The 24,142-nt window shown below is 40.1% G+C and overlaps 1 protein-coding gene across 1 annotated transcript in view; it reads right to left on the bottom strand.

Annotated features, from left to right (window-relative positions):
- Positions 1-24,142, bottom strand: part of CELF2 (CUGBP Elav-like family member 2) — an 833,081-nt gene that overhangs the window by 621,800 nt on the left and 187,139 nt on the right. The window contains exon 2 of the mRNA XM_065900981.1: positions 2,019-2,056. The gene's annotated coding sequence lies outside the window, so the exon portion shown is untranslated. The remainder of the gene's footprint in view (positions 1-2,018; positions 2,057-24,142) is intronic.

The raw sequence follows: 24,142 nt of genomic DNA, 5'->3' as shown, positions 1-24,142 counted from the left end.
TCTTGTGATGGAAGGTGGCTTAACATGACAAAGTACTCATTAGCTGTGATTTTTAAACTTTATTCTACTGAACCCTCTGCCAATGCAAAGGGCTTACTTTCCCCGCCCCTCACACCATCACTCAGATGCCTGGCAAGAATAGGGCCAGAAAACAGTGACGCCTAGTTTCCAAACTCACTTTGTCTTGCCTCTGCTTTGAAGAGGTAATAATCATGGTCAGCCTTCACACTGATGGGAGGATCAAGCCACTTTGTAGTGTGACCCCCACCTTTTAGGGGCTTTGTGATGGTCCAATGACTCCCTTTGTTTGCCCAACTTGTCTCATATTAAAACAAACATAATTCTCCATCATCAGTGGTGCCTCTTTTGATCCCCAGACATGACAGCCTGTTACAGCGTGAAGGTTGTAACAGACAACTCCCAAGATGTTATTAATCATACTTCAAGGCGCAGGAAATTCGTGAGATTATTTTGTGGGAGTAGAAGGCCATGAAGGTAGAAGTTCTAAAAAAAACAGGGTGGAGAAAGGGAACCAAGAAAGGAGGAGAAGGATAAGAAATCAAAAATCCAGAAATCCTGGAAATGCTCTTGCCTAAGGGCACATGCTTTTGGCCCCATTGACAAAACTCAAGGGCTTTACAGGATCGAAATTGCTTTTCGTCACCCTCTCAATTAGAGAAGCTAATCTAATGTTATTGAACACTCCTGAGCAATAGAGTGTGCAAAATAACTTCGCTCTCATAACCAAGCAGATCATATGTGACCCAGATCACAACTACGATCCATGCAATGCATATGTACTCTAGGATTAAGTAAGTTTTCCCTTTTCCATCTGTGCTCTAACTCTGTGCCATATGTCTCCTAACAAGGTATCATCCATTATTCTTTTATTCAGTTCACTGCATTTTGTTCCTCTTGTCCCTTGAAAATTAGCCTGTCTTTAATCAGAAATCACTTCCACTCACAGTTCAGTGCACCTACTGGAGATGCAGCAAATGCTTGTTTACAGGGCTGGTAATTGGATTAAAACTTCGAAAAGAGACAGAAAAATGGAATATATTAAAAAAATGAAAGACACAAGCATGAAAACCAACAAAGCCAAAACAAATTAAAAAGCTCTAATGAATGAAATTGCTATTAATAGAAATAATTTATCGGTAACAGTGCTCCAGAGTTTATCAATATTCATTTGCAATGATATTTAAAAACCTAAGAGAAGAAGGAAAAGGATGCTGAATAGCCTTTCTATGAGGATGACTTGAGAATGATTAGTTTCATTCAGTGCATCTCCCGGGCTGTCTTGAAAAATGGGCAGTGCATAAATCTTCACGAGGTCTGGATATAGAAACGCTACAGTGGGGACAGCGCCCCTGTGTTCAATTATTTAAGAAGGAGAATTAATTATCCTTTTAAATTTGAGTATTGTTATTTTGATCCTTAAAATCACAGATAAGAAAACGATGATTATGATCTCTTTCCACAAATTCTCGCCGAGTGGTATGAACAGGTGTAATGTGACACTGAGAGTCATTGGGTGTGGTATGCCATTTTGTCAATTCAGGAGTGATGGTGTTGGCATACTGTTGGTTGCTTCCGACCTCAAAACTATCACCATAGCCCTAATTTTCTATATATTCTTCCAAAAACCTTATTCAAAATAATTTTTTTCAAAAGAAGCTGATGTTTTGGATAAACAAAATAAAACACATTGCAAACAACCAAAAGTAATAGCGGTATAGGATTCTGAAATCAAATAGTCATACAGGGATGTCAATATTCAACAACGACTAAGCTTTGGTATAAATGTGCTCCAAAGAGGTGATGGAGCACACTCAACAGTAAACACAATCCAGAAGAGAAAAATCCAAAGAGAAACAACAGAAATGTTCACACACCAAAAAGCATAAAAAGCAGAAAACCTGAAAATCAAATTCACGTGAGTTAACCACCATCACTACCTTTTTAGCAGGTATCTTGAAGCTGTCCATCTTACGTCTGCAAAAGAGGCAAGCTCTTACCTGTGTGGCTGGATCACTCCTTCTCAAGCTCTGCAGATCTAAAGATGAAAAAAACACAGGTAATTAGGTTCAGTCCTTTAATCTGAGAAAGATACTCTATGCAAACATTATTTTTAAAATTTGCTCTTTTTCTGTTAAAAAAAAAAGATGGAATGAAAACAATGCATAACAATTAAACACGTGCGATGAATTTTCTCATTGACCTAAAGTGAAGGCAGGAGTACAATTCAGTTGTGGGGGACTCGTGCAGTCCTCATCAGAATAAAGTGATGGTGCTGAATAACTGATTTCTGCCACATCTGTGCTGATACGATTTTTATTAGGGTTTGTTTACATTATCTTGGGGATTTTGGTACCTGATGGCTACCTTCTATTTTATCCATATCGATTGAACTGTGGGGAAGGAAGAGAATTAATACCCTTCCTTTGCCACAGAAATTCTATCTAGGGACTTAATGTCACAGAATTATTACGGGAATCTGTTTGGTCTGTTTTATTTAGGTTGTAAAATCTAGAACATTAGCCAGTTGTTCTGGTCCAATGCTTACTGAAATCCATTTACTACGTGTAACATTTTCATTTATTGACCAAGCAATAAAAACTGGGTTCTAAAATGTTTTAGATGAGTTACAATTCATTTTCATGCTCGTCAGTGGTATAAGACTGATGAATTAGGAGCAGTGAAGAATATTCTATTATAAATGGAAAACCTGAACCCAATTCTAGAACCTCTGAATCCACTAGCCTACCCAGCAGTTGGCAAACTATGGCTCAAGGGTCGAATCCAGCCTGCTACCTATTTTTATATGAGCTAAGAATGCTTTTCCCCTTTATAAGGGATTCGGAAAAAATCAAAAGAAGAATAATATTCCACAGTTTGTGAAAATAATAAAAACTCAAATCTTGGTGTCCATAAATAGAGTTTTATTGGAACATAGCCACACACATTTGTTTACATGTCCCTGCCTGCTTTCACGCTACAACAGCATTGTAGAGGTAAGTACGTAAATAGTTACAAGAGGTAAGTAGTTGGAACAGAGAGAATATGGCCTGCAAACCTTATGATATTTACTACCTGGCCCTTTAAGAAAAAATGTATTGACCCCTTAGCCTGTGGTTGATTTCATCTTTGTTGGGGACATGGGAGGATGATATGATAAGATCCTAATGACTGAGGCTCATCATTACAGGTAGGCAAGTGATCGCTTATCGGACCATTAAAATAAAAGTAACTGTATTTCATTCTGGGGTCCTCTAGGACACAGACTATGTGGGGGAAATTCATGAACAAATGGAGTCAGCTGTTTGCGCAGCAAGTTCTAGGCTGGCTTCATCGCTGGATCCTAGTTACCTATCAAATCCACATTTTATTTTACAGTAAGATTTCAAGACTCTCCTTAATATTTGATAAGAATATCTAGAACATTAACTCAATATGGAATAAGTCAAAAAGAAATGTTGAAAGAAATGAAATACAACATATAAGTATATACATATCATGATATATATGAAGCATTTCTATGAGGTTCAAAAACAGACATAACCAAACTGTATTTTTAATGAAAAGATATATACACATAACATATATATTCACATATGTACAGTAAAGGATTAACCTTGCCCAAAGAGAGGTCTGGCCTTTGCCCTCAGCTCTTGAGATATCCTGCCTGATAAGAGTGTCATTGTTTACCTGGGGGCCTTGGTTTGCTCCAGACAATCTATGCTGCCAATGTGATTTCTAGCCCATGGGCAGCTTGGACCCTGTAGCAGAAACTCAACCTCTGGAGAGGCTGGAGACAAAGGTTAGCGCCGCAGGTGACCGACTTTGCTCATGTGACTGAGCCCCGGTTAAACCTCTGGACTCCGAGGCTTGGGTGGGCTTTCACAGCTGTTTACTGTGTATGTTTTGCTGTACACAATTTCTGGGAGAAGTAAGCGCTGTCCACACAGCTCCACTGGGAGAGCACGGCTGAAAGCTCTGCACTTGGAACCCTCCTGGATCCTGCCCCAGGTGCCTCCCCCCTAAGCTGAGTTTAATCTCTGTCCTTTCACTGTAATAAACCATAATTGTGAGTGTAGCAGCTTTCACAAGTTCCGTGACTCCTTCCAGCAAATTACAGAACCATCCTCAGGTCCAGCTTAACAGCTAAAGCATTCAGCTAAAGAAAAGATTGCCATTTTGTCCTTAGTGTTGTTACTCAAGGACTATTATTTATTTTTCATGAAGAAATAAGTCACTTAGTTGTTCAAGAATCACACTTCTCGTGGTCATGTGATAGAATATGGATCTTAATTTGTTTTAGTTGCCATTTTCTGGAGTCTTAAAAATTCTGTCCTACTGCTTACATGTGTATCTTGCAATGGAGTATGTAATTTATCTTGTTTGTTCTACTTAGTTGTACTAGAACAAACCCCATCTGTATAGGTTAGATCAAAGGACTAAAATCTCAGCTACTCAGTAGAGCCACATATGATCATAACAGTGAATTGTAACTTCCTTTAAAGACGAGAACTGGGATTTTTCTCCCCTTTTCAGCACCTCTCCAGTTCTGGGACTCATGTGTGCTTAGGTAAAAAATTCTAAGCTCTGGGCTTCCCTGGTGGCGCAGTGGTTGGGAGTCCGCCTGCCGATGCAAGGGACACGGGTTCGTGCCCCAGTCCGGGAGGATCCCACATGCCGCGGAGCGGCTGGGCCTGTGAGCCATGGCCGCTGAGCCTGCGTGTCTGGAGCCTGTGCTCTGCAACGGGAGAGGCCACAACAGTGAGAGGCCCGCGTACCACCAAAAAAAAAAAAAAAAATCTAAACTCTCTGATAACAAGGCGGATTCAAAGCCATCAACAGTCAGTCCCCTGCACCCGTCAAGATCCATTTAGCCCCAGTTTCTGTCCTTTTTGCAGTCATTGCCTGCCAACACAACAGATGCAACATTGTCAGGTAGAAAGATCACCGCCACACAGAAAGACCAAACAAAGCTCGTGCCTCCTTAGAGCCAGATCACTGAACTCCTTTAGCAGTCGTCACTGCCTAGTGTCTGACAACGCTGATTATAGCTTGAAAATAGACATATAATGTGGTCACAGCAAGGTAAAACGATTTTAAATATTCACTTAACTTCTTAAGGTATCAGATATAATTTACTGACCTTTGAAAATAACCTAAAAATCAACACAGTTTGGAAAAAAATTTGCTAGCTCTTGGGAACATGGCTCTCTCTCCCAAAATAATATAGTTATAGATCACAAAGAGAAAACAATTATAAAGCTGGCTGGCCACTAGCTCAGCAGAATAGTCAAAGTACACCGAAGTAGCAGAATCTTGCTATTGATACATTCCTCCATCAGTGGTCTGCTCAGACAGAGGGATATGTAGAGACCGAAGACAGGAACTTATTGGGTCGTCTTCCAAAGTAACAGCCTTTTAAAAGTCACCCACATCGACTGTCACAAGTCAATTCCTGGTAATTGCATTACCTGGCTTCATCTGATTCCATTGTTCATATGGCCCTAAATAATCAGGCCAGTCTCATCGATTAGTGGCTTGTTCTGGCCAACTGAACAACTCAATCAAATTGACCTCGTGGCAACCAGTTTCATTGTTTAGCAGATAGCAGTTAGGGTTCCCCCAAAGCCGGAGGAGTGAGCCTTATTTGGGCCATTTAAATAAAGCACTAAATGCCGGGTAGCTTCCAAGCAAAGATCGTGATTGAAGGGAAGAAACCACGGGGGCGGGGGGGCTGTCATCACCTCCTGTTACATCCATTGGACGCACTATTGGCAGCTCTCAAATTTCATCATGTGTAACAACCATTCAGTGGAACTTGTCTAGAAACTCTGATTCCTAGGCAGGTCCCTCTCCAGGGATACTGATTCAGTATTCTGTGTTGGGGCCCCAGGCATATGCATTTTCAAGAACTACCCAAGTCATTCTGATTGATGGTCTCGGAGAATCTTCGAGAAACGTTAATTTTCTCTTTGTCCTGTAGCCCAGTCCTAATCAGTCAGAATTGCTTCTAAGCTTCCAAAAGGGGCAGTTGGTTTCCACTGTCTCCATATAATCCATGTGCTTAATGCCAGGACCCTTGAGCAGCACACATTCTATGACCCAGTAGAAAAGACTGCACCCAGTGACCTTGTCCACCAGCCACAGGACCTATTTGGCCATCGTATAAATGGTACTTACTTGGCTCCTATTTAATTTTGAGGATGTAAATGATGTGACCCGTCAAAGCACTTGATTAACATCGTGTAAATGTATATTCTAATATCCCCAGAGAATAATTTTGGCAGATTTTTTCCCCCAGACCATACATTGTCATAGTCATCATTACCTTACAGCTGTCAAATAAAATCATGAACAGCTGAGCTAGTCTGCTTTTTCTTTTCTTTTTGGACTATATTAAAATCCTTTATAATGTTAATAAATGAAGGCAAATAAAGGTTAAATATTTAGCTCATCTAGCCCTTAGAATAATGACAGATTATAAAGGCAGGTTCAATTTTATTCCTCAAGTTTAAATTTGGCATTTGTAGTTATTAAAAGTCTAAGGGCTAAATTATAAACAACTTATTTTAATGTTTATCAATTTTTAATCAGAATTTTGGTTTCGGGTAAGTGACTTGTTTTGTCTAATAGTCACAGCTGGGCTGACCAACCAGTTCGGGCATTATTAATTTAACTTCAAACTCTTGAAGGTTTAATTTAGTTTCACAAATATATGTTGAGTATATGCTATGTTTAAGGCATGTAGATGACTCAGTCCTTGCCTGCAAGAGGCATGCAATCTTAAGTAGCAATAATACTGTGAAAAATGTGTAGAATCTCTAAGAGGAGTTTAGGTGAAATTGTCTAGGGTAGAGAGGGAAAGAAAATTATATCTGTGAGGATAAGTGAAGATGTCTTGGAAGCGTTGGCATTAGCAATGGTAGTTAGGTGGGGGTTATTGAGAAAATACATCATCCAGCACATTGCATTTTGAGAGTGATAGCATGTGATATGTCTTCTAGGTCTTGGGGTCCTGGCTCCAGTGAGGCATCGCTAATTTCAAATCCAGGATCCACTGCAGTGGTAGGAGCCAAGAATATGATGTTCTGTTCCCTAGCTTTGTAAGTCATTTGCTCTCTCTGTGTCTCAATTTCTCTAGCTGTGCAATATGTTACTTAGGATTTCTTCTTATCTCAAAGAAACATCAGAATAATAATAAGTTTTTTTTTGTTTTGTTTTTTTTTTTGGTGGTACGCGGGCACCTCACTGTCGTGGCCTCTCCCGTTGCGAAGCACAGGCTCTGGACGCGCAGGCTCAGCGGCCATGGCTCACGGGCCCAGCCGCTCCGTGGCATGTGGGATCTTCCCGGACTGGGGCACGAACCCGTGTCCCCTGCATCGGCAGGCGGACTCTCAACCACTGCGCCACCAGGGAAGCCCAATAATAACTTTTATTTGATTAAAACTCTGTTCTTCACAGAACATCAACCCATATCTTATCTCTTTTGGTTAATATAATGTACCTTTCATGTATTTGGCGCTGACATTTTCATCTTTATTTTGCAGGTGAGGAAACTGAAGCTCAGAGAAAGAAAAAAAAAAGCAAATTGTCTAAGGCCACACTGCTTTCAATGAGAGAGCCACGATTCAAATCCACACCTCTTGCTGCCAAATCACTACTAAGCTTCCTCTCTTCACAGTGAGGAGTGAATAAGGGTGGATAGAAACATATTTTGTAATAGAGGCAACATTAAAACTCCCTTAACTATAACTCAACTAAGATTCATCTTAAACCTAACCTAACTTTTCTTAAATGTAACTTCTAAGGAAGAAAATATATCATTAAAAGCAAAGCAAAAAATAACAAAACAACGACAAATAAAAGCTGGTATCAGGAGAGTAAAATAGAAATATTTGGGTCAATCAGATATTAAGTGCCTTTGATGTGATGCCTCATGAAATACATATGTTATTTTTAGCCAAAAATGCTTAACAGGCATCCATGAAGCCTCTAAATACACCTTCCACTTTATAGGAAACACGAGAGAGAGAGGAATAAGCTAAATGACACCAGGAAGAAGAAACCAATCAAAACCATCCTGATAGGACAACTGGCTTGGCTTCCTTAACAGATCAAGGTTTTAAGTTGTAGGATGGGGTTGAGGAATGCAGGGAGGGGTCAGAGGGAAGGACTAAAAAGCGACCCAAGGAGAATCTGGGGTGCTTCTTTGATTGAGGGGATGATCTCAGAGATGATTACACATGATGAAACTTACCAAATTGTACAGTTTATGGGACGTCAGCTATACTACAATAAAACTGATAAAAATGTTAATGGTGGAAACTATTCACAGAACTATAGAAATGCTCCTTCTAAATCTCTGGGTATCTCAGCCTCTCCCTCTCAGCTGGTGCTTTGCCTGAATTGTCCATTCATCCTTTCATATGGTAGAGAAAAGTAAAGAACTGGCATGGATGCCATTTTGACCTGTGTCTCTTTGGGGCATATTATTTGAGCAGTTAATGTCTGTTCAGGGGTGAGGGTGTGCAGAGAATCACGGGGTTGGTTTAAGAGTAAAATGCTAAAATGAACTGCCATTCTGAGATGCCGGGAATAGTCCCGACTGGAAAATGGTAAGAGCTATGCCCCTAGAGGGCAGAAAGGCTCAATTTTATTTCAGTCTGACCTGATCCCACCTTGCGCCCTGATCCCAGGTGTTCTAGCAGATCGGGGGCTAACGCGTGTGCACCTAACGGAGGCACCTTTGAAAAAATCGAATTTGCATAGACCCACACACGGCAGAGTGTTTAAAACATCCATCCATAAGTATAATATGCCTCCTGCAGGTAAAAACAAAAACGCGCCTGGAAATTTGGAGAACGCATTCAATAACTCAGCTTATATGCTCTTTAAGTTATAGGAAATATTTCAACACCCATTTAGAGTTGTGACCAGGTTGGCAACTATTCCTGTGGCCTTTGGTGCTGAAAAACATCTCTATTTCAATATGTCAACACCTGAGCACACTAGCCTACAGCCACTCACACATACGCTTTTATTTATTTGGAAGGAACTAAATGCAGGAACGTATTTTGAATGTATTATTTTTTTCTAAAACAAACGCTTGGTCTATTTTCACAACATGCCCTGATACAGGCTGTCACTAAAATAGGGGGCTGACTCCCAGACATTTTTCCTGATTCTATTGCATTACTTTAAAAAAAAGTCAAAATTCCTGTTTGAGGAATAATAACCATAACTGCCATAGCCATAATGCCTGTGGACCAATTCATTTATTCAAATAGCCTGGCGCCTTTCAACCTGACATCTTAAAACATTTTCAAATGAACAGGGACCTTTTTGATTGCCCAGAATGGGTATTCGTTTTCCCTCCTGTTATGCACCCCTCCATCAGATTTAGTTTGGAGGGTGGCTGGCTTATAAATGTACGCTGTGGTGTAACGTGCACACGTGTACACACAAAAAACAAGCAAAAAAACCCTGAGAATAGGCTACAGAGTGAATTAGACTCTTTCCTGCTGGCACGTAACCCTCCCCCTCAAGGGGGAATTTTGGCTGTTTCTGAAGTAAGTCATTTCGAGGCTTTCCTTTCCTCCTCATCTGTTATTCCCATCACGACCTGAGACCCATCTTGGTTTCTTCTATGATGCTCAAGGGGCAGACGTGGTGAAGATGGCCAGAGGTCATGTACAGGTTGCAGGCAGAGCTGCCACGAGTGTTTGGCTGCCTGGAGCTGTGCTGGGCACTGACCACTGAACAGTCCTCCCATGACTCATTCCCCGCTGGGGAGACACTGAGCCAATGTAGGCCCTTCAACCCAGAACTGACTTGACTGTTGGAATCTACAGATAGGACCCAGTCCTTGGTGCTTGGCTGGCACTTTTCACCTGGAACAGGGAAAGGTAAATGCTCTGAGGGCCCCATTGGAGAGAATGGGTTTGTACTGTCAGGTTGACGAGTAGATTTGGAAATGCAGGTAATGACTATGGAAGAAACGAAAGCTAAGATGCCCGAAAGCCCAGCCAGGGAGGCAACAGAGCCAATGGAAGGATTTTCTCCCCTGTGCAAGCAGGGAGAAGGAGGGAGCCTGCTGGGAAAACCGCCCCACCATTAATATCATGCGGGCCTGGCAGGATAGGCAAAACCCTATTCTAGGTTTCGCAGACAATGGCTGCATTCGTGGACCACTGATTACTGGTGAATTGTATGAGACAAACCTGCACAAGCAGTTTTTGTAGAACCTTTTTTTTTTCCTCTTTTCTTAGAACTTTATGACCTTTTTCTATCAAATGAGCTATTTGTGGACCTTAATATTTAGGAGTAGTTTGCGAGATGTTGATGTATCCTACCCTATCTCTCGAACTATCCTAAATCCTAGTGTTCAATGATAAATGATGTGTGAAATTATAGCATCACCCCTCTTTTAAAACCAATTTGTGAGGTATTGAAGTTGGGATTAAACAAATAAATAGAATCATATATATATATTTTGTATCAGTATTACATTTATTTTCCACTACAAAATGGGTGCTGATTTGATATCAAAATTTTAGTGTCTTCTGGTAGGTTTATATATATATGTATATACTTATATATATACACACACACACGTACATACACATAGATATAAACCATTCATCCGTAAGGATAATATGGCTCCTGCAGATAAAAATAAAAAGGCTCCTGGAAATTTGGGGAATGCATTCAGTAACTCCAGCTTACATGCGCGCTCTCTCTCTCTCTCTCTCTCTCTCTCTCTCTCTCTCTCTCTCTCTCTCTATCTATATATATATATATATATATACTTACCAGGAGGCATTTATATGTATCCAGGGTTGACATGGGCCTTCTGAGAGTTGTCTCCTTCAGGCCAGATAATTAGATAGTTCAAGTATTTGGATTACAAGAACAAAATAAAAATTTATCTCCTGCTTATACATATGCTTACATATAGCCATAATATATTCTTATGCATATTATGTGTTCGTAATGCAGAGCCATTGGAAAGCCAATTTGCAGCAATTTTGCTAATTCCACAAATTTATGGGCATAAGCTCTTTATTTAATTTTGATTTCCATGGTCTTTTCCACTGGCAGGCATATTCCTTGGCCCTAGGAACAAGTTTCGACCTTTTCAGTTCCTTTATTCACCTTGACATTAATTTTTATTCTTTACCCTTAACAGGTTTTCATTGTACTTAGCACAAAGAAATGTACAGGGGCCCTGGGGCCCAAAATAAACCCATAAAGTGCCCATGAATTTTCACCAAAGACTGCAGCCCTACATGATTAAAAGCTTTACATTCTCAAAGAGCAACATGATTAATCCAGTACCACAGTGCTGAGTGGCTTCACGCTGGCTTCATTTGTTGGTATTGTTATTTCCCTTGGTTATATCAGATTTGTTGGAATGATGATGACTTTAGTTTGTGCAGTTAACGTGGACCCTTCTCTGCAATTGCAAAAATGTCTTAACTATTTCAATCATTTTTAAAACTATTCACATCCAACTTTGGAAGGAAAAGAATGCAAGTGTAAGATATGCATATGAAGATAGATTCCCCTAAACCACACACACCTCGCCATGAAGGCGAGGCAAGAATTGCGTTCCTTAAAAAACTAAAAATAGAGCTACCATATGATCCTGAAATCCCACTCCTGGGCATACATCCGGAGAAGAACACGGTCCAAAAGGATACATGCACCCCAATGTTCATTGCAGCACTGTTTACAATAGCAAAGACATGGAAGTGACCTAAATGTCCATCGATGAAGGAATGGATAAAGAAGATGTGGTACATGTATATAATGGAATATTACTCAGCCATTAAAAAGAATGAAATCATGCCATTTGCAGCAACATGGATGGACCTAGAGATTGTCATACTGAGTGAAGTAAGTCAGACAGAGAAAGAGAAATATATGATATCGTTACATGAGTAATCTAAAAAAAATGATACAAATGAACTTATTTACAAAACAAATAGACTCACAGACTTAGAAAATGAACTTATGGTTACCAGAGGGGAAGTGTGGGAAGAAGGGATAGTTAGGGAGTTTGGGATTGACATGTACACACTGCTATATTTAAAATGGATAACCAACAAGGGCCTATTGTATAGCACAGGGAACTCTCCTCAGTATTATGTAACAACCTAAATGGGAAAAGAATTTGAAAAAGAAGAGGTACATGTATATGTATAACTGAATCACTCTGCTGTACACCTGAAACTAACACAACACTGTTAGTCAACTATACTCTGATATAAAATAAAAAGTTAAAAGAAAAGAACTATCATCATTTTCTTGTGTCTACCGGGATTGAAGGCAGATGGCTCAGATGATTTTCTATCCTGGTTTGTTTTCTCTCCAGCTCTTCTCAAAGATGTCTAAGATTCCAAGCTTTTCCTTGATAGCCCATCCCAGTGCTTAAGTAAAAAGGACCCGCAGCAATTTCTAGCCAGACTCTACTTCTGCACATTCACTTTGCTAGATCTTTTGCAAACATAGAGAAAATCTCCTTTGTATCTTCTTTGTACTATTGCTTCAGACACCCAAGGATTGCTCTGAGGGTAGTTTTTTAGCTTCACTTCCCCAGGGTAAATCACCTCTATTATCTTTCCCCTTTCATCACAGAACTTGTTTCATATCATATTGTGTTTACATTTCTGCACTCCATTTTTTAAAACTTGAGCCCCAAACTGGTTGCAATAAAATGTGTTACGATGAATATTGAAATTGAGTCATCGTTTCACTTCTGGCCTCAACTCATTCTCAAGAGGTAACTGTTGTTGTTACCCTCATTATATCAACGTGTGTACCCCTCTGAGTTGCTGAAAATTTATCTTCAGCTTGCGGTTGGCTAGGACCACCAAACCTGTTTTCGTGCTTTTGCCTACCTCTCTTTTACCCAGATTTTGAGTGAATTCATAAACTTCAAGGATGTTAATAGGCATCTAGCTTCAATGGCTTTTTATCCTTAACCTAATTTGTTTTAAGCGTTCAACGTTCTTTGACATCAGCTCCAGAAGGCTCAATAAATGTGAGTTTTCAAATTCAATATTGCTTTCAAAATGTCACTTCTAACAAAATGGATTTCTTTTGTTCCAATAGGTTAACTAGTGGTAGTCAACTGAAGACAACATGCTGAAGAATCTTTCTGTGCTCTAATTCCATAACAGGTCGCTACTGTAGAGTTGGAAATGTAATCATATTTCTGCCGCATGTTGGGGATTCATCTCTGAGGGAAAGGATAGATACCCAGGGCCAGGAACATGAGTCCTTGACAGCAGTGATAAGAAATTTCAAACATAAAGTCAGCTTTTCAACGGGCTAGCCAACACACACTTTTCTTATCATCTTACCATGTAATTTCCTGTATCCACAAACTGTAGCACTCTCTTTTCTGATAACTGCGCATCACATGAGAAATAATGAACTTTAGGTATTTTTCCTGTCTGTTTTCCCCTTGGGTCAGCTGCTGACATAGATATTCTTTGGGCCACAGTTATCAAATGAAGTGAATGGCTTTAGTGGCCAAAATCAGCATCATAGGACTCCAAGAAGGACCAACATTTAAGGAGTTGTGGGTGGGTTCTTGAAGATGGCTCTTTCTTCATCACCATACGAATCCTCTAGATTTTTCTTGTGTTTTTATTTTTGTAGAAACTTTTTTTTTCCCCCCTCTTTTCTTAGAATTTTATGACCTTTTGGCTGGGGAGGAGTTGTAACCTACAAGACTCTTCCCTTGAATATGAACTTATGGCTGCTTGCTGTCAAACAACCAGAGAGAAATAACCAAAGATTAATAAACGTTGCTCAATTTCATGGTGGTTGTTTTTGGGGAAGTTCTTCCTCGCTGGATTTTCAATGCACACAGCAGCTGCAAGCTTCAAATGAAAGGTTTTTCAAGTCCACCTCTTAGCCCCTGTAATATTTCAGCTAAGCCTGCCTGAGGACTTCCTTGCTTTCTCTCTTTGATGGAAATAATAAACTACAATGAGTTTGCAATAACAGCTCTTGTTCCCACCACCACCTTATTTCCAAAAAGTGGAACAATAGCTCCTTACATTGCTGAGAATGAGCCCCTCCAGAACAGCGTTGTTGCAGACTGAGAAGCTGGAATGGGGCTTTCTTCACACAAAGTGCCACGAGGGTCACGGAAAGACATCTTGACATCAAGTTGCCATGGATGCATTCTGATGTTGTAGTGATGCTCCTCTCTGTCAGCAAGTGGTTAATACGCTGACAAGTGATTAATACTCCAATTAACACATCGGAAAGCAAGGCTACTCTGTCAAAAGATCACCTGTGGTTCTGTGGTACCTGAGTCCCCTTTACCCATCAATTCCCCCACCATTGCTGGTTTGGCCAGAAAGAAGAGAAATTATTTTTTTGGCCATTTTGTGACCTATTCTGTTTCATTTTTTAAAAACTTTTTATTTTATATTGGAGTGTAGTTGATTTACAATGTTGAGTTAGTTTCAGGTGTACAGCAAAGTGATTCAGTTATACATATACATGTATCTATTCTTTTTCAAATTCTTTTCCCATTTAGGTTGTTACATAATATTGAGCGGAGTTCCCTGTGCCATACAGTAGGTCCTTCATTTTTATACTCATTCTGTCAACTTAGGATTAAAATATCCCTCAAAAAGAGATACCACTTGTTCAAAAGACCAGGTGTATGGAGGAGGGGTCAGTTTTTAGTGTGAAATGAGACTTCTTAGTCACAGAAATTTCCTTCAGGTCACAGAGGAACCTGTCTTTCCTCATACTCCTGCCCAGCCTGCCGAGTCTACAAATCTATGATACCAAGTGGTGACCGAAGCACCAGGATGCAGGGGTGGGCAGCTACCACTAAGAGCGAGGCCAGGGCTGGAAGACCTCAGAGAGCAGCCGCACCACCCCTGAAGTGCAAGGTTACAAGGTTAACAGTGGCAGCCACTGCTGGCATTTTACGCCTTGAGGAGTCATGCAAGTCTTCTAAGCCTGGGCAGATAGCCCTCATGTAGAATCATCTGATCTGGGCCACAGAGGTGAGTCTTTTGGAGTAATGTCTGAATGCATTTCTTTGTATGGATTGCCCCATCCTAAACAAGTTGCGAGTAAGCTGTGGGATGGAGAGAATTCATGTATTCTAGTGATTGGCCTGGGAGAGAGGAGGTTTGGAGCCCCGACCAGGTCCCCTTCACCAGGCTGGTGCTTCCATCCACCCAGCTGCTGTGAGTGCTGGCCTTTCATGGCTCCTCCACTGAATTGCTTTTGGCCCCCACAGGAGCCACCATAGCTAAGAGATGCCTGGGAGATAAACTCTGCCCCCTGGAAGTGGGCTGTCTTCAGCTAAAGACTGAAGTGTGGGTACAAAAGCCCAGCTCTCCTACCTTAACATGAGATGCTCCAGAGCTTTCTGTGGGATAAAGATGACGCTGGGCTTCACTGAAACCACCTCTTTGCTTACCGTCTTCCCTGTGACACCCTGCTTCCCTCACTCCCTAACATGCTTCTCCCACAAGCATTATCTCAACAGATCACATCCACAAGAATCTCTGTCTCGGCCTCTACTGCCAGAGAACGTGACCCAAGACACATGGTAACTAAGTCTGCTATTGCAACACACTAACATTCACAGGACAATTACAACAATTTATACATATCTTGAACACTCTAATATTTATATATATATAGAATCCATCAGGTAAAACACAGACATGCATTTACAGTGTGAACCCGCTATTCCACTTCTAGGTATTTATCCAAAAGAAATGAAAACATATATCCACAAAAAGCCTTGGACAAGAACATTCATAGCAAAGTTACTCATAAAAGCCCAAAGCTGGAAACAACCCAGATGTCCATCAACAGAAGAGTAGAAACATAAACTGGGGTGTGTTCCTAAAATGAAATCCAACCCGGCAATAAAGAGTATAAACTACTGCTACATGCAACAACACAGGTGAATCTCAAAAATACTACTAAGCTGAGTGAAAGATTCCGGGTTCAGAAAGTATACACTCTATGATTCAATTTAAGTGAAAGTCTAGAGTAGACAAAACTAATCCAGAAGGATAGAAATCAGAGCAGTGGTTACTTTGGAGGAGAACAGGAGAGTGACTGACAAGGAGCAGGAAGGAATTGCTTTTCTACAGTGTTGCATTTGGGTTCAATGTACTTTAGGTGTATTTGGGATTGGGGTGGGGTGGGGGAGAATTGACTCACTAGATTGCTTTTTAAAAATGAATGTAAATGGGTCATACTTTGATGATATTTTATTTGCAAATCTATAAGAAGTTCCATCGTTCATTCATTTTATTCTATCAAACATTTGCAGTTTGCAGCATTGCAGGCACTGAATTAGATGCTAGGAATATAAAGAAAAATAAGGCATTTTCTCAGCCTCGAGGAATATGTTAAAGGAATTGATTGTAGCTATTGCAGTGATAGATGGATGGACAGTGGTAGAACTAAGTACTGTACCAGGCACAGGGGATGCTGAATGGAGGGAATGGGGAAATCCATTTGAGGTACTAAGAACAGCTTCGCAAAGGAGGTGATGCCTGAAATAAGACATCAAGTCTTTAGAAAACCACAAGGGACAGTGTGGTCCTGCAGGATGAGGACAAGAGACAGTATGAGGACTCTGGGTTTACGCAAACCTCAGACACGTTCTATCACTGTGGGCAATTTGCTCATCTTTCTGGAGCCTCCACGTCATTATTTCTAATTTGGGATAACAATACTTACTTTGCAGTGTTGCTATAACATCATACTTTGCTACTGTTATTATTATCTGGGAAAGGTGATACATTTAAGTCAGGGTCATCCATTACCACTTTGCTTTATCAGATTAGCAACCCAGTACAATAGGATACAACAATTACCAGTGAAATCTGATTTTGTGAGTCAAATATCAAATTCATTTCCTTGTCTTTTCCAGCTTCTAGAGGCCGCCTACATTCCTTGACTCATAGCCCCTTCCTCCATTTTCAAAACCAGCAGGGTAGCATCTTCAAATCTCTCAGTCTCTGACTTCAGCTTCCATTGTCACATCTCCTAGTTTCTCTCTGCTTTTGTCATCACACCGCTTTCTCTCCCTCTGGCCTTCCTGACTCCCTCTTATAAGGATTCTAGTGATAACATTGAGTACACTCAGATAATCCAGGAAAATCTCCCCATCTCAAGACCCTTAACTTCATTATTCCTGCAAAGTGCCCTTTAACACGTCAAGTAATATATTCCAGGTTCTGAGGAGTTGCCTGTGGATTTCTTTGGGGAGGGGGCAGTGTTCAGCCTACCTCAGATGATATGTGAGCTACCTAGAGACCATTCTGGTGAATCTGAGTGTAGTTGAAAGGCCAGGTTGCTGGGACTGAGCTGATGAGAGGCTGGTTGTGAGGAGGGAAAAGTCTTGCACTGAGAGAGATCTGGAGCTGAAGGCACAAGAAGCCTCACACTGACAGGCTTAGGTCTGAGCTTCAGGGAACGAGCTCTGGTTAGTGGGGAGGATGGCTGGAAGGATTGAGAACTGGAGGTGAGGCCATAACCTTGAAGTCATTGCAAGGGTCCCAGCGAGGTCTGAACTAGGAAGTTCACCAGTTTCTTAATCTTGCCCAAGATGGATCCTATCCTTAATCACCATAACAAGAGAGGGGATTTGGAGAGAAGATAAAGAAGGGAAGGAGAGGGGGAGGGAGAGCATGGATTTCTTATTTTCAGAGTTTTGACAGAATAGGTAATCGCTGAAGGAAAATTACTTTCACGGGACTTACTTGTAATTACTCACTTTGAAATTCCTTTAAATATTGCAACACTGAGGGCAGTTTAGACTTGGAAACATAAATATTTTATTAAAGAGCAAACAATTCACTGACTAACCTGGCTGGGAGAAAGGTTCCCTCATTATGAAAACAGTGACAGATTATTTGTAAACAGGCTACGATCTCCTTAATATGCTCCTGTTTTCTTCATGAATTGAGGGATTAGATGGGTCAAGAAGATCTTAAAGAACAAAAACCCTTATTATCAAGCACTTGAGGTCATTTTATATTCAATAAAAATAATTTGAACAGCATTTTGCAACAAGAGACAAGGTAGCTTATGCTTGGTTTTCCTAATAATCAGAAGACAAACTTCATTTTTAAGCATGATTCTGGTGAACTTTCGTTACTTGGAGCACCTCAAACAGTAATGCAGATTGATATATGAGTTCAGCATCTCCCCTAGGGAAGATGCTAGGGGTGACGCTGCTCAAACCTCAGAAAGTGCTCCCTCATCTCCCTTGAAGATCCTACCATTCTCAAAAAGACCTTGGCCTTCTCTCTGTATTATCTTGGCAAGACGTACAAAGTCCTAGAACATGACACAATCTGGATAATAACTATCTAGACTTTGTGAAGAGCAAATTCTATCAGGCCAGTTAAAAGGTTAAATACTTGAAAAAGAAGCAAAAAGATCTGTACGTAATATACTCATATATTCAGAAGCTGTAAGAATAGAGAATATCTTTTAGAAGGTCAAACTCTCTGGATTTGTCTTTCTCTATGCAGAAAATTTGAGAAAATGCAGAAAATACTTGGATGAAAAAACATTTATAAAAAATGGCCAGCAGGCCAAGACTTTGGCTTTCTATTGGACGGAGGCACAAAGTTGCTTAGTCTGTAGGAGATCTGGTCCTAGATCTAGAATGCCCATATTTACACTGATTTTCTTAATAAAAAGAAAGCATATTCATTAAATAGCTTAATGGATGACAGTACTTATAAAAATGTCAATGTTATCTTTGATTCCAGATTTGAAATGTAAGATAATCTCAGAGTGAAGGTATGGTCAAAAGATAAAAGATTAGGCGATTGTTTGACAAACTATAATGGAACATATATTTCAACACTCCTAAGGCTCTAAGCAGCAGAAGATTGGGATAAATAAATGAGCAAAGAAGAGGCCACAATGATCCCAGTGGCCCACAAGCTAACCATGTATTAGGGTTTTTTTGAAGACCCAATATTTGGAATTTAGAAAAGACATCATCAGATAGCAATTGTTAAGTAACCTTTCTCAACAGGGGAATATTGCTAATAATTTGAAGTCTGGACATCTTATGGGGCAAGTGTGGGAATACATTGCTAATTTCCTCCTAAAGTGGGATGTCAAGGTTGCAACCAAAAAATCATGGGAGATTTAACTTTTCTATGATTTTACAACTCAATGTAAACCTGATGGGAGCAGAAGGTTATAATAGGGCAAAGCATAGCCTAAAACAATTTAGCTGACGCTTGTGGATGAATGTGCTCATTGCTAATTATCAATATCTTTGTTACAAAATTGCACAAAAAATTAAAAAGACAAAAGGATATTATAATGAATATCTTGTATCATGTTCTACTTTCCTTCTCCTGCCCTTCCTTTATTACTTAGGTAGATATGTCCTTCATATTAACGTAGGATTGTTTGGCCTATATTTAACCCTTATGCAACTAGAATCATATTACATGCATCTTTTGTTTTTCTTACTCAACATTATGCTGTGGGAATTAACTATGGTGATAACTTCACCTCTATTTCATATTTTCCTTTGTAATTAAAAATAGCTTTATTGAGATATAATTAACATACCATACAATTCACCCATTTAAAGTATACAATTCCTTTTTTTTTTTTTTTTTTTTTTGCGGTACGTGGGCCTCTCACTGTTGTGGCCTCTCCTGTTGCGGAGCACAGGCTCCGGACGCACAGGCTCAGCGGCCATGGCTCACAGGCCCAGCCGCTCCGCGGCATGTAGGATCCTCCTGGACTGGGGCACGAACCCGTGTCCCCTGCATCGGCAGGCGGATTCTCAACCACTGCGCCACCAGGGAAGCCCCAATTCCATTTTTTAATACTATATTCACAGTGTTGTACAACCACAGTCTAAATTTAGAACTCCTTCATTCCTCCCTGAAGGAAACCCCGTACCCATTAGCAATCAGTCTTCCTCATCACCAAGCCATAGGCAACCACAAACCTAATTTTTGTCTGTATAGATTTGTCTATTCAGGACATTTCAAATAAATGGACTTACATATTAATTGGCCTTTCGTGTCTGACTTCTTTCATTTAACATTTTCAAGTTTCACCCATGTTGTAGCATGTATCAATATCAATTATTTTGTTCCTTGTCTGTCTGAATAATAATTCTGTTGTATGGATATACCACATTTTATTCATCCACTCATCAGTTGATGGACATTTGGATGGTTTCCACTTTTTGGCTATTATGCTATGAACCTTCATGTATAAGCTATTTGTGTGGACATATGTTTTTATTTCTCTTGGGTATTTACCTAGGAGTGGAATTTCTGGGTCAGATGGTAATTCTATGTTAAACATTTCGAGAAACTCCCAGACTATTTTCCAAAGTGCCTGTACCTTTTTACATTCCTATCAACAATGTATAAGGATTCCCATTTCTCTACATCTTTGCCAACATTAATTATTTTCTGTCTTTTTGATTACAGCAATCCTAGAGAGTGTGAGGGGCTATTTCATTTTCAAATGTTGTATCATATTCCATTTTGTTAAAAAATTCATTCTCCTGTTAGTGGATACTGATGTTCTTTTTTTTTTTTTTTTCTCTTATCAGTAATGCTGCATGTATACTTTTACATGGGCTGCTGTGTGTACTTTTAGGACTATATCCAGGATTGGAATTTCTGGGGCATAGGATGTGCATATATCCAACGTTATGAAAAATTATGGTAATTATTTTTTAACTATGAGTTTGAGCAAAATGAGTAGATTTACTAATCTGGAAGTAAGGTGGTTAGCAACAGTATGAAACTGCTCAATGAAAATAATTTGGATTCTCTTACTGAGATGCCTTGCTCTTTGCATGCTCTTTCTAAACAAGGGAATGCTCTGAACACTCACAATGCTTTCAATGGGGGGCTTTTGTTTTGCTTTGTTTGTTATATTTTTGTTTTCAGTTTCTTTTTATTGCCTCAAATTGAGGCTTTAATAAGATGCTATGAAGGGAGAAGGCTGTACTTTGCATTGTTCTTTATTATTCCTTGGATTCGGGAACAGCATTTGCTGAGCATTAAACAGCCTGAAAGTTTTCGGCAGCTTGCAATGCAATTGGAGTTCTTGGAGCTAAGCCCAAGTCTTTCCGTACAGAATGAGCAGATTATGGCTGGGCGGATATCTTTGTTGGGCTGTCTGAGGCATTGATCTAAATGGCCCCTTAAATCATTCCCCTGCGGAGATCGATGTGGAAGTGGCAGAAGTGAGCTGATGGACTGCCACAGTGTGGGGGGATTTGAAGGCACGTTCTCAGGTGTCAGAGGATCTCTGAAAGGAAGTGTGCATGATCCCAGATTTTGGGTTTGCCTACACTATATGCTGGGGCTTTTACAGTGCTGGGAGGCGTACAGTCAGGACCCAGTGTTTTGGGAACACCAGAGATCCCTGAGGTTATGGGAATCTGCTCACGTCTTTTGGAAGCGTGACTCATTACACCTGTAGATTAAATTTAGGATCTGCTTTGCAAGTCTGTTATTACACAGAGGTGATGATTGAGAATGTAAACTGTTGTCTAAGACAAGCTGTGTGGTATCTGGTGATATATCCCTCTCTATAGGATATATCTGTATATGAAACATATAAACATGTAAAAAACAATCTTGGGGATGGTCCAGCTAATTTTTTTTTTCCAGAGAAAATAGTTGGTAATATTGACTTGAGTCAATATAAAAGAGAAGACACACCTTGCCATCTAAGAGCAGTTTCCAACCTTTCCAATAGAAAAATGGACCTGCTTTTTTATTCTAAGATTGTGAAGGTGAGTGTATTCAGAATATGTAGTTACCTTTTATTTATTAGGTCATTTAGAAAACGAAAGACATGGCTATGAAGAGTGTGTAAGTATGTGTGGGACTATCTACAATGATCCATGGTTTCACCAGAGTGAAAATGTCAGAGGGTAATGGTTTCTTTAGACACAGTACCTCTTTCAAAGAGGAAGAGATGGGAAATCAGTCTTAGCTTCCCAGCAGAAAATCCAGGATTGAAATCTCAAGCCTTGAGAAGTCTCCATATATCATAAGACAATGAGAGGAACACATAACAACATTTCAATTCCAGGACTCTTGGGGGAGAAAAGAGGAGTAATACGAAAGAGAATAGCCTGTAAGCAGTTCGATTCCCTCCCCTTATTTCACTCATTGAATCAAAATGGAAAGCAGTTATAGTAATATGTTTGAGAACATCAAATTTCAAATATTATTGTTCAAGTATTTCGGGATAAATAATCATGACATTTAAGAATGTTTTCCTTCAGGCTGCTGGGTAGCATGGTCAATCATCTTGGATATTAAGAAACAAATTACAAAACCGTAAAATAATTTTCAGTAGGCAGTAAGAGGAAATCAAAATACACACCTGACCCATTTAAGCTACAGAACGCTACTTCCAGAACGCGATCTACCACTACATACAGGAGAGAGGGAAGGCTGTAGACTGGCATCTTGTCACAGTTATTCTTGGGCTTTGGCTTTTGGGGAAATGGTACCTTTTTTACCCACTCCAACTCTCCCCATCCAGCTTCAGGAAACTAGGAAGCTAGTCCATTCATCTGGTAAATACGGACAGAAGAGAGCTTATGAGAGGCTGGACACTAAGCAGAGTGAGGAAATGCACCAAGATGCAGAAAAGGAGTCCCCTATGTCCAAGGACTTTGTAGTTTAGTAAAAAAAAGGGCAGATGTATGATAATAAGGAGGACAATACAGTGCTCCAGGGAGCTATGATACATGAGTGTACAGGGAGAAGGTTGAGCTTCCCCTGGGTTTCTACAGTGGATGCTGGATGTGGCTGCAGAAGAGTCAGAGCTGAGTGCAAGGTTTCCAGCAGAGCAAATCGACATGGGCCTGGGGTAGCAGTGCCTGGGCAGTGGGTGGTTTCCTTCATTGCTTCTAGGTAGCTGGGGATGGATAAATCACACTTTCATATATCATTAGGGCAGTGAAACTGCAAGCTTCTTCAGGGGCAAAGACATTTTTACATGAGGTTTGGAGTTAATACATCTGGACTTAAATCCTTGTCTGTCACTAATTTGTGACCCAGGGAAGTGAATCAAGCTGAGGATCAATTTTCTCTCCTCTAACAATGAATTAATAACAAATGTGTCACCTCTTTACAGAATAACGATGGGGATCGAGTTCAATGGCATTCTAGTTTTTTTCAAACTGGTATTGCAGACCCATGGGATCTTTTGGAACTAGCACTTTTACTAAATGGTGAGTGATTTAAAACGTTTTAAAATAGAAAACAAACTCCTAGAGTTTTGGATTAACAGATACACGTTACCATATATAAAATAAATAAAAAACAAGGACCTCCAGTATAGAACAGGGAAGTATATTCAATAACTAAATCACTTTGCTGTACACCTGAAACTAATACAACATTGTAAATTAACTATTCTTCAATTTAAAAAATGGTTAAAAAAATAAAATAGAAAACAAGAAGCTTTATCATGGAAGACAAAAAATTCACATGAAGTCTTAAAGCAAAGCAAGAGACTTAAAATATTTTATGCTTGCCTCCCTTTTGTGGATGTACTCCCATGCCCTTGAGACATCCATCCGTCTTGTTGGGGGAGAAGTGTGAGAACCGTTATTGATGGAGGCACTGAGTGAATGCAGGGCACTGTCCAAATGCTGGTCGTAATGATGTGTTATTGTTGTTTATTGATAGGTCATCTAACTTCTCATAAGCAAGATTTCACGCCAGCTATAGAAATAAGGCTTTGGAATGTGGTGGCTAAATCCTACCCACATTCATTCATTCACTTAACATCTTTATTGGAGTATAATTGCTTTACAATGGTGTGTTAGTTTCTGCTTTATAACAAAAGTGAATCAGCTACAAGTATACATATATCCCTATATCCCCTCCCTCTTGCGTCTCCCTTCCACCCTCCCTATCCCACCCCTCTAGGTGGACACAAAGCACTGAGCTGATCTCGCTGTGTTATGCGGCTGCTTCCCACTAGCTATCTACCTTACATTTGATAGTGTATATATGTCTATGCCACTCTCTCACTTCGTCCCAGCATACCTTTCCCACTCCCTGTGTCCTCAAGTCCA

The sequence above is a fragment of the Phocoena phocoena genome, chromosome 2, assembly GCF_963924675.1.
Source record: "Phocoena phocoena chromosome 2, mPhoPho1.1, whole genome shotgun sequence".
Classification (NCBI taxonomy): domain Eukaryota; kingdom Metazoa; phylum Chordata; class Mammalia; order Artiodactyla; family Phocoenidae; genus Phocoena; species Phocoena phocoena.
This window is presented reverse-complemented; position numbering and strand designations above follow the sequence as displayed.